Below are 10,592 nucleotides of genomic sequence, written 5' to 3'. Positions count from 1 at the left end.
ACTTGTTTCATTTAATTATAGAGATCTTTAAAGTAAGTCACACACAAAATGCGAATAAAAATAATTTGAATTTAAGTAGTCAGTTTTATAAGGACATTCATCTTCATGCGTTTACCTACAATCAAATAAATGCAAACTTTTACAAAAACATTTAGGAGAAAAATTTTAATGTATATAAATATGGATTATTTATTGATTTGACCCTCATTGATGTATTAAACTTGGCAACACCGTCTTTCTTAACCATATCATCAGCTGTACATCGAGAGAAATTATTGGACAGATTTAACAATAACATATACAGTGAAACCTGAATAAGCATAACCCCGATAAGTGAGAAACCTCTTTCTGAGACTTTAACTGAGACTTTTTATTCAGACCCCGGCACTTTCATAGCGAAAAAAATTTTTATTAATTGATACTTACGTACGAACCTTTTTAAATAATACTTTTTCTTTGACCTTATTCTATACCCACCTTAATAATTAGTCATTTATCTTATTCTTTAGGCAACAAAGCTCCTTACAGGTAAAAATGTAATATGTCAAAATGTGCTTTGTACTTAATGATTGAAAATAAATTTGATGTTTAAAATAAATATCCTGACGGTCAAGGAAAATTAAAATGAATTTGTTTACCTGAATACTCAAATTTGTAACAAAATGTTGACCTACGAGTATAAAACAACAACTCAAAAAAAAGTAACGGAGTTTTTCAACGGTTAATTTAGACATAATCTGTGTCTATGAACAATTAGTCTGCTATGTTACGGCTAATAACTTATTAGATCCTTGTCAAACTGGGTTTCGTGAGGGAATGAGTACGCAAACGGCATTGCTTCGATTATGTGACGATATACGTGCTGGAATCGATGAGCGGTTAATTACTACTGCAGTGTTTTTTGACTTTACAAAAGCATTTGATAGTGTTGATCATTTGCTACTACTGATGAAGCTACGAGAACTGAACCTTTCAGAGAGTGCACTAAGGTGGTTTCATTCGTATTTGACGTGCAGGCGTCAGGCGGTAAAAAATGAGGATAATGTCTCGTCATGGAAAGAGCTGACTAGTGGAGTGCCTCAGGGGAGTGTGCTCGGACCGCTGCTGTATGCACTGTTTGTTTCGGAGCTTGGTTCTGTGATAGACTGTAAGCATATATTTTATGCTGATGATCTAGTGATCTATGTTATTAGCAAAATGGAAGGAATTGGACAGGCAGTGGATGGGCTGAACGCTACGATTGTGAAAATTGAAGATTGGTGCCGTCACAATCGGCTCAAACTTAATGAGGCTAAGACAAAAGCTGCTATTTTCGGCAGTCGGCAACATGTTAGCAGTCCAATTTGTCAGAATGCACCTAGTGTGCTCGTAAATGGAGTGCCTGTTGTCTATGTCTCCACTGTCAAGTATCTTGGTGTTCTCTTAGACAGTACTTTGTCTTGGCATGACCAAGTGGTATCTACTAGCCAACAAGCGATGAGTTGTCTTGCTCGATTGAAAATGAACAGTAAGGTGCTAAGTGCTTCAATGCGGAGAAGACTAGTTGCTGCTCTGATATTGCCTATATTTGATTATTGCAGTGCTGTATTTACAAATATTTCGGGGACTTTGCAACTTAGGCTCCAGCGGAAGTTCAATGCTTGCATCAGATTCATATTTGGAGCTCGGCGGTTTGAGCACATAACACCTTACAGGAGGAGACTTGGATGGTTGACGCTCCGAAGTAGGCGTGAGTTTATAATTTTGAGTCTGGTGTATAAAATGCTAAATATGCAGCATCATAAGTTGTTGCATTCGAATTTCAAAATATTGCTTGATGTCAGGGGTCGTGCTGAGCGTAGAAATCAAGTTCTGCATCAGCCTGCCTGTAGGACTGTTGCCTATGAAAATTCATTCTTGTTGACTGCAGTGAGGGAATGGAATTAGTTACCGAGTGATCTTGTGGCCGTGAATTCTTCAGCTGAGTTTCAGACGTTGTGTTACAAATTAATTTTTGATAAAGACATTTGAACTAGAGAGTCAATAATAATAATAATAAGTGTTCATTTACTTATATGATTAAAATGTTATTCAAAATGGTTTCTAATTTTGTATTCAGATTACTATTTAATTTTGTATTCAAATTACTTTTTAATTTTGTATTCAAATTACTTTATAATTTTGTATTCAAAGTACTTACTCACTATGTAATAATACTATTAAATTTCTACGGCCTTTAGGGAACGTCAGTTCTAGGGCCGAATGTCTTCAATAAAATAAAAAAAAAAAAATAATCGATGTAGTTAATCAATGAAACCTAATTTATTCAATATATTTTATTCTTCTTTTTAATGTTATTATTAGCAACAATTTTCTCGATAAATGAAAAACCTGGGTAATTAAGAAAATTTTATGGGAGAAAAAATCTTGATCCCTTCGAGTCTGACTCATCGAGGTTCCACTGTATTATGTCTTGACCTCCTCATTGTGTTTGGGTATACTTATATTGTACGTTTATTTATGATGTAAATATTGTTATTTTAAACAAAACAATGCTGGTTTCGTAAAAAGTTCGGTATGTTAAAAATTTAATTATTAATAACTTTCTAAAATTATCGATAAAAGTTTTTTAATTTTTTAAGGCCAATAACTACATGATTAAGCTTTTCAAAAGTCAAAATTTTTATTTACTACCAAACCTCACACATGAACTTATTCAATATTTATGGTTTTAACGAAAACATTCATGTAAGAACGGAAAAAAAATCTATTTAATACTTTAAGATTTAATTTAAGTTCATCATAAATATGTCGTTTTTTTATCCAAAGGGTCAATTATTTTCAACTTTCAATAATTGAATTGATTCATTTTATGCTTTTTAACTTTTTTTCTGTCAAGATTGAATTAAAAACAGAAGAAACCGATTCTGTAAAAAATTTAATTCTTTATTAGATCTTAAAAATAAAATTTTGAAAAAAAAAACGTTTTATATTCAGTTATTTTGGAAATAAAAAATTTTATCCCTCCGTATCTTAAATGAAAACCTCCTCCTCTTCAATGCGCCAAATTAATTTTTGAATTGCCCAAAAACAAAATTTTATAAAAATTTTTAAGTTATGAAAAAAAAAATTAATATTATGAAATGAGCAGACGTTTTGTTTTTTAATGCCTGACTTCAAAAACTTATTGATAAATAGGGACATCGACGTTTCGTTCGAACTCATGAGAACAACTCTTTAGCTGGGTACGCACGACATAAGTTTTCACCTAGAAAGCTTATAGAAAAGCGTTTTATCTCCGATTGGACGTAGGGGAACCTGGGGCACGAAGGCCCCCCTGGGGCACAACGGCCCCCCTCAAAAATTAAGTAAAAATTTTTTTTTTCTTTTGGGCCAATATGTGATATGTGGGGCATGATGGACCACTCGAGAAAAAAATTGTAACGAAAAATAATTTTTTTTTTTCAAATTATGATAAATTTGTGGTAAAATGAATTAAAAACAAATTTAATTGAACTAAAAATTTTAACAAAAAATTGAATCACACAGGGGAGAGAGATACACGACGGTTTCGGGCATAACGGCCCCTCTCATAAATTAGGTAAAAAATTTTTTTTCCATTTTCCGTCAATTTATGGCCTCTATGATGTTTTTATAATATTTCGGGCCAAAATGTGATAAGTGGGGCATAATGGACCATTCGAGAAAAAAGTTACAAATTTAAAGAATTCATTATTTTAGGCCTTTTCAGGTCAATCAATCAGAATGAATTTAATTAAACTGAAAAATTTAATGAAAAGTTGAATTATATAGCTTATAAAAAATTGAAAACACAGTTTTTTAAAATTAAAACAGTAATAATTATATCATTAATTATTGATCACGGTATTATCTGCACCAGACAGAAACCTAATCAAAGTTTTATTTGAATTCCTCCAAGGATGTCTTACTCTACGCAATTCATATTTATAATTTTGACTTGATAAAAATATAAAAAAAATTAGTAAAACGGTTCACCCTAAAGGCCATCCCTGCAACTTCCCACTGATTCCATACCTGGGCGCTTAAAATTGTACTTATGACGTTTTTGAGATTTTTAAACTCAAAATATTTTATGTGATATTTTCAGCTCGCTGAGCTCAAAGTGATGGTATTTATAAGCATTTGAGCTCTTCGAGCTCAAAAGTCCGATATAAGTTTCATAGAACACTACTTTTGGAATTTTCAAACCGCAATAACTTTTGAATGGATCTCAAACAAAACACTTTTTTCGCTTTTCTTTCGTTCACGATATCTCTCGAACGAATTAACCGATTTCGACCAGCTTGGTGGCGATAGACGTGGTTTTTTATTGTCTAGAGCTGATTAGTTTTTGGAATCTATCGGTCGAGCCGTTTAAAAGTTATTAAAAAAAAAACCACATTTAAAAAAATTTTTTTTCTTAGTTTTTTTAAGATTTCTCAAAATCTACTGATCCGAATCAGTCCAAATTATACTCAAAATCTAAGTTTGGCCAAGCCCTTTCAAATGGCACCAACCGCGATAAAATCGGATGAGCCGTTCAAAAGTTATAAGCGGTTTACATACTTTCACACACACACACACACACACACACACACACACACACACACACACACACACACACACACACAGTGACAATCTCGCGGGAGTAATCAGGGAAGCTTCTTATTACCTTCAAACGTCGAGATCTGATGAAAACTCGATTTTTGCAAAACGAGGTGAAAACAATAACTTCCCGATTTTTGAAAATCCTCGATTTTTTTAGCTAAGTTAAAAAGGTCTGGTTCAAGATATTACGTATTTAAAAAGCTCAATATGAAAACTCGACCTGTGATTTCAATCAATGTAAACTTATGTTACCAATTCATTGCTAAATAACATCTCTGTATTTTTTATCTATTTAAAACTAATTAATAGCTTAATAATAAAATTTATAATAATTTTTTGACGTTAACAATAATTACACATTGAATAAAACATGAAACCCTAGTAGAAATAATCGAGTTTTCACTGGATATAAACCAGTAACTGGCCAGTGATATCCAGTAAAAACTTGAAATCGCGCCACCTACAACTAAGTCATAAACATTGGTTACACCGACAGTGTATCTTTACTAGTGTGTGTGTGGGTGTGTGTGTTTGTTTATTTTTTTTGTTAACCTGTACGCATCGTTATAGTAATTATTATTAAAAAACAGTATAAATAAATCAAAATTAGTGTTTATTAACGTGTAAATAATTTCCAATATATATTTCAAAATGGATGCAGTGAAAAAAAATGACACATTATACAAATTGCGACTGTGGGCATTAAAAACAAATCTCCAATTCAAAATAATCATTTTCTTATTCTATTGTTAGATTTATTATTAGTCTATCAGTCTAATGATATTATATATTTTATAATGTACACATAAATGAAACTTTTTTATATAATATCGTTTATTAAACATTATTTTGCATTTATTTGACAATTTTAATAACGCCTAATAACCTCAGAATTTGAAACTGACAGTTTCACTAAAGCCGCCATACCCAGTGAACACATGACTTCAATATGACGTCATTTATAAGTCATAGGAATGTCACAATATTTTACGTAAATATGACGTAAAATTGACCTGTCTTGTGATCCAATTATGATGTAAAAATATATGATATATTTTTGACATCATACTGATGTAAGTTTATTACTTCTCTATGATGTAACGGAAATGACTTAGATATTACGTACAACTGACATAATATATAAACTACAATATTACGTAACATTAATGCCATCATTGTATGTCATAACGACGTAAGTTTAACATCATGCGTTTACATCAGTGACAAGTCACGGCTGTACGTAATCTTGACGTAAGTTTAACATCATGCGTTTACATCAGTGACAAGTCACGGTTGTACGTAATCTTGACGTAAGATTAATATCATGTGTTTACATCAGTGACAAGTCACGGTCTTACGTAATACCGATACCATCTGTGAGTCATTATTTAACATCAATAATTTGTCACAATTGTACATAATACTGACGTAATTTGAAAGTCATTTTCTAAATCAGTGACAAACGATTATTTTCCATAATATTGATAAAATTTGGGGATGTATTTTTTAATATTATCGATTGATCAAAATTTATCAAATATAAAACTTCTTTAACAAGATGTCTAATTTACAATTAATCGCTAAATATTAGTGAAAATTGGTTTAAAATTTAGTAAGAATCAGGAAGAGGTAAACAGCTGATTTAAGCTGGTACCTTGCAAATTTAAGTCCGCTCTTAATAACAAAAATTTATAATTTATAATATTAATGAATATATCTAACATATTAGCAAATAACATACAAAATATTTTTCATTTACGTTTTTAAGAAAAAAACATACAAATTAAATACATGTGGGATATAAACTTTTTATATCTTTGCTTGTATGTTTCCATACACTGCAGAAAAAAAATCTTGACTCAAAGGTAAATTTCTTTGGACCAAGAATATATTAGAGATGACTGAAAATTTCGTGAATGAAGTCAAAATTTCTTGACACTAAAACACTTCTTGCTCCAATATAACTTCGGCCTCCGTCAAAATTTTCTTGGTGCAAGAAATACTTTTTTTTCGTTGCATATGTTTCTCACTTATATTTTTTCCATGAATTTAGGTACTTTTATCCATTGTAAAAATATTTTCGACTTCATTCAGTATAAATGATTTGGTGTGAAACTGATAACAAAATACCGAGTTCAATTTATGTGGCATGAACTCTAAATTTTTAAACCGTCAAGCAGTAAACATATAATTTCTTATGATTTCGCGTCAAGAAATTAAATGTCAGTCATTTAAATATTGCACTATTACTTGAAAAATAATTTTCTGACATTAGTGCTGCTACTTATGAAACATTGTATTTGAAATAATTCAAACAGTTCCATGATTGTTATTGACGAGACTAATAGTATTTTACACAGTAAAAAATTTTGCGTCATTGCGTCAAAAACTTTAGTGTTAAAAATTTTTGTGTTAAATATTTAACTTTTTTAAGTGTAAATTTAACATTTATTGTGTTAAATCAACATAAAAAAATGTTAAATATTTAACATAAAATTTTAACACAAAATTTTTGACACAATGACGCAAAATTTTACTGTGTACATCAAGTTTCATAATGTTGTTAGTATGTTAAATTAAAAGAAATTCAAATTTCGAAAAAATTGAAATTAAAAAGAAATATAGATTAAAAAATGGTATACTTAAAAGAGTTGAAATTAAAAATCTAAATTTTGTAAATTGAAATTTTGAAGAAGAAAAATCAAATGAAAAATACTAAATTTTCGGAAAAAATTAAATAAAAAAAAAATTGGAGTCTTGAGAAATCAATAAGTATTAAAAAATATTCAAATGACACGGATACATCGTTTACTCTGAAAAAATTTCACTCTGTGAAAGTTCTCTGTGTCCGCTTTTAGACGAAAATTTTTGAAAGTGTAAGATTCAATCAATTCTTATGAAAATTTATAAATTGCCTATTCATTACCACAAGTTTCACTAGAGAGCCTTTTATAAGAGTTTTTACAAAGTTTTATAGAACTTTATAAAATTTCATGAGTTTAATGAAATTTTATAAAATTGTATAAATTATTAGAATTGAATTTTATACAATTCCAGCTCTTAAAATCCATTTAATCTCTGAAAAAATTATGAAATAAGCATTTTTCGTCATATAAGGCTTATCACATAAGTTATTTACTTCGTGACATGAACCGTTACTTGGACAAGTGAGCAGCGTTCCAGACTCCGATACGTGAGGACCCAAGTTCGAGCCCAGCATATATCAGGATTTTTTCATCAAGTATCAACATATAACTAGTGTTTCAAACTTTGTAATAAGTCCACAACACTATAATTAATTTCAAAATTGCCATCTTTTTATTTTTGAGAAATTTTTTTTTTAATATTTTTTCTGAGGTACAATTCTTACATCACTTACATCACTTTTACGTCATAATGACATCATTATCATGATATAGACATCACAGGTATGTCATATTGACGTCATAAATGTCATTGAGACATAATACTGACGTCATGACTACGTCATATTTTTACGTCAGAATCTTACGTCAAGAAGTGTGAAATAATGAGTCATATATGACTCATTCGTGACTTGTATCTTACGTAAATCCTGACATAGCCCAATGTCATTTTGACGTCACATTGACGTAAACGTGTTTACTGGGTAATGTTTTGTTAGATCTCTAGTAAAACTTGCCAGTTACTAGACAGAAACTTGATATTACACTGGCCAGTTACTGGTTTAAGTCTAGTAAAACTGGCCAGTTACTGGCTAAAAACTTGATTTCATTTCTACTAGGGAAATATAAATGTTCGATGATTAGAAAATCACATCGAGATACTTTAATGAATATACGATTATTCGCAATGATCACAAACATATTCGTCAGAATAATCTTCGTCAATCCCTGCGCAAGAATCATAAGACCATTGATTACAATTTTTACATTGAATCTATGACTCTGAGGACTCAAAGGAAAGTCCATTGCAATACAGACAATGGCAATCATCATTTTTATATTTAAAATTTTTTTTTTTTTTTTTTAATTTTTTGGTTTTAATTTAATTTTTTTTTTTTTTTTTGTTTAATTGAGGTCTTTTTTTTTGCTCCATGTTAATTTTTTTTTTCTGTGAGTTCTTGGCGATACTCAAAACCTGTAAAAATCGTGGTTTTCCCTCAACGACGTTTTCTGGAAGGAGAGTCTCTAGATTTTGATGGTAATAGCTTTAGTAAAAAAAAATTTTTTTTATATGATTTTTTGGGGAGGGGGCCTTCGTGCCCCAGAAAAAAAAAATTTTTTCGATTTTTTGCAAAATTTCGACTGATTCGTTCAAAGTAGATGGCAAATAAATGAATTTGATGGTTAAAAGCCAGAAAAAGAAAAAATCGACTTAAGGGGGCCGTCGTGCCCCAGGCTCCCCTATTGGAATAAATATGATAGTTACTACATTATCACTATATATATGAGAATATTGATTGTCTCGTGAACTCATATATCTTCAATTGTTATCAACACTCAAGTAATTTTTCTCCTCGTGCATTAGCCACGGTAAATTCCGATATCCTTTAATCCAAAAAGAGTTGAATGACGGTCCATGCAACTTAAAACACAATTTGCTATCTACAGTGTAACGAAAAAAAAAATTAGGAAAACGGTTGACCCTGAAGGCCATCCCTGCAACTTCCCGCTAATTCCATACTTAGGCGCTTAAAATTGCACCAATGGCGTTTTTGAGCTCTTAGAGCTCAAAAATACAATTTATGGGTTATTTTGAGCTCTCCAAGCTCAAAGAGATTGTTTTCCTATGCTTATGAGCTCTTCGAGCTCAAAAGTCTGATAGGGATTTGATGACACTATTTTTTGAATTTTTAAACCGCAATAACTTTTGAATGAATAAACCGATTTTCACGCGGTTGGCAGCATTTGACGCAGTTTTTTAAGCCTCATAAAGAATCTCAAATTTTGAATTGATCGCGCTAGGAATTTTGGAGTTATTCCGAAATAACACTTTTTTCGGTTTTCTTTCATTCACGATATCTCTCGAACGAATCAACCGATTTTGACCGGACTGGTGGCGATCGACGTGGTTTTTTGAGGTTAAGAGCTGATTAGTTTTTGGAATTGAACTATTAAGCCGTTTAAAAGTTATTCCAAAAAAACCACATTTGAAAAATTTTTTTTTTCAGTTTTTTGAAGATTTCTCAAAATCTATTGATCTGAATCGGTCCAAATAGTTTTCAAAATCTAAGTTTGGTCAAGCCCTTTCGAATGGCACCAACCGCGATGAAATCGGTCAAGCCGTTCAAAAGTTATAAGCGGTTCACATACTTTCACACACACACACACACACACACACACACACACACACACACACACACACACACACACACACACACACACACACACACACACACACACACACACACACACACACACACATACAGACGCCGTGACAACCTTGCGGGGATAGTCAGGGAAGCTTCCTGTGACCTTCAAACGTCGAGATCTGATGAAAACTCGGTTTTTGCAAAACGGGGTGAAAACAATAACTTCCCGATTTTTGAAAATCTTCGATTTTCGTAGCGGGAAGTTAAAAATGAGTAGTTATATAACCACTCCATTTTGTTTATCGATTCCAAACATGTGCACAAAGTTGAGGCCTTTACTATTTGACACTAGTCACGACATCTTACAATTACCAAACTTGTCTAAGAAAACCCAAGAGATTCTCGCTATCTCCTCCGCAATAGTTATACTAAACTTTATTAACACGTATGGTTATCACACTGGATTTTGTCGATTACTTAACCGAAAATTCGTCATCGCTGACGTGACAAAACCAATCATTCGTGCTAATTTCTTGATCCATTTTCGATCATTAATCGATTTCAAAAATAAACAACTAAGTTACATCATCACTAATTTTCAAACAGACTAAATTGATTCCGTTCATGACCTTTGAATTCTGGAGTTTCATGAATGAGGCTATAGCCTTGTGTATACACAAGATTACACGAG

The sequence above is a fragment of the Cotesia glomerata genome, linkage group LG1 (assembly GCF_020080835.1).
Source record: "Cotesia glomerata isolate CgM1 linkage group LG1, MPM_Cglom_v2.3, whole genome shotgun sequence".
In the NCBI taxonomy this organism is placed as follows: Eukaryota; Metazoa; Arthropoda; class Insecta; order Hymenoptera; family Braconidae; genus Cotesia; species Cotesia glomerata.
Note: the sequence above shows the minus strand (reverse complement) of the source record.